Raw genomic sequence first — 1,951 nt, 5'->3', positions numbered from 1 at the left:
CAATCTAGGCTTGTGCTGTGATAGTGCCACTTAAAGTAACATAGGGTGTAAGGCCCCTCCATGAAAAACACGACCACCTCATAACACCACTGCCTCAGAATGTTACTGTTACCACTACTCACATTGGCAGATGACGTTCACCGGGCATTCGCCATACCCACACCCTGCCATCGGATCGCCACATTGTGTACCGTGATTCCACACACCACACAAAGTTTTTCCACTGTTCAATCATCCAATGTTTACGCTTCTTACACCAAGCGAGGCGTCGTTCGGCATTTACCGGCGTAATGTGTGGCTTATGAGCAGCCGCTCGACCATAAAATCCAAGTTTTCTCACCTCTCGCCTTTCATAGTACTTGCAGTGGACCCTTATCAAGTTTGGAATTCCTGTGTGATAGTCTGGAGAGATGTCTGCCTATTACATATTACGCCCCTCTTCTACTGTCGGCGCCGGCCGCTGTGCCCGAGCGGTTCTAGACTCTTCAGTCCGGAACTGCGCGACTGCTACGGTCGAAGGTTCGAATCCGGCCTCGGACATGGATGTGTGTGATGTCCTTAGGTTAGTTAGGCTTAAGTAGTTCTAAGTTCTAGGGGACTGATGAGCTCAGATGTTAAGTCCCATAGTGCTCAGAGCCATTTGACACAATCAGCTGTCGGCGGTCTCTGTCAGTCAACAGACGAGGTCAGCCTGTACGCTTTTGTGCTATAAGTTTCCCTCCACGTTTCTACTTCACTACCACATTGGAAACCGTGGACCTAAGGATCTTTATGAGTGTGGAAATCTCGCGTACAGACGTATGACAAAAGTGACACCCAATCACCTGACCACGTTCGAAGAATGTGAGTTCCGCGGAGCGCCCCATTCTGCTCTCTCACGACGTCTAGTGATAAACCAAGTCGCTAATATCGAGTATCAGGCAGTAGGTGGCAGCACAATGCACCTAATATGAAAAACGTATGTTTTTGGGGGTGTCCGGATACTTTTAGTCACATAGTGTAGAATAGTTACGCTATGTAATGGACATGAATGGAAAGTGGGCAAAAAAGGTCAAAGTAGTGAGAAAGGCATCATGTTCATTTTATTATGAACCCACAAAATAATAAAATATTCCAGGCTATTACGCCGTGGTCTAAAGGATTTCACTTGAAAACCCGACGTGCCCTCCCCATCTGCGGAGGACATTTTCAAGGGGGATCGTAGCTGTGCTGAACGACCGATTAACATCCTGAAACCGAAATCCCACGCATCCAAACGGTTACCTACAAGTTATTTGAACTACCACCCACAACAAAAGCGAGGCGTCATAAAACGTTGGCGGGTAGAGCACAGAAAATCTGTTAACCAGAGCTGCGTGACGCAGAATTAAAACATCTCACCCCTGCATTGCTCAAGAATGGTTATTCGTTCGCTGAGGTGAAAGGAGCTTTAAGTTCGCCGCGTAGAAATCATAATGATGCTCAAGCAAGCGCCCGTGAAATCCAAAGTTTTACTGCCATTCTTTAAGCGACGCGACTAACCACATAGGAAAAATCTTGAGAAAGCGGAACGTCGCGGTAATTTACACACCCACATACACACCCACGCAAAAGATACAGTAGGCAACGGCCCTGCCGCTGTGGATACATCGGTTCCCGTGAGATCACCGAAGTTAAGCGCTGTCGGGCGTGGTCGGCACCTGGATGGGTGACCATCCAGGCGGCCATGCTCTGTTGCCATTTTTGGGGTTGCGCTCAGCCTCGTGATGCCAATTGAGGAGCTACTCGGCCGAACAGTAGCGGCTTCGGTCAAGAATACCATCATAAAGACTGAGAGAGCGGTGTGCTGACCCCACGCCACTCCTATCCGCATCCTCCACCGAGGATGACACGGCGGTCGGATGGTCCCGGTAGGCCACTCGTGGCCTGAAGACGGAGTACACGAAAGATACAAGATCACCTAAAATTGGCC

General features: G+C 49.2%; 1 pseudogene; it reads left to right on the top strand.

The window, feature by feature from the left end:
- The first annotated feature begins 1,601 nt into the window (after positions 1–1,601).
- LOC126428582 (5S ribosomal RNA) lies at positions 1,602–1,719 on the top strand (annotated as a pseudogene).
- Positions 1,720–1,951: the final 232 nt, after the last annotated feature.

This window comes from Schistocerca serialis, chromosome 12, assembly GCF_023864345.2.
Source record: "Schistocerca serialis cubense isolate TAMUIC-IGC-003099 chromosome 12, iqSchSeri2.2, whole genome shotgun sequence".
NCBI lineage: Eukaryota > Metazoa > Arthropoda > Insecta > Orthoptera > Acrididae > Schistocerca > Schistocerca serialis.
The sequence above is the reverse complement of the archived record's forward strand: the minus strand, read 5'-3'. Positions and strand labels throughout refer to the sequence as shown.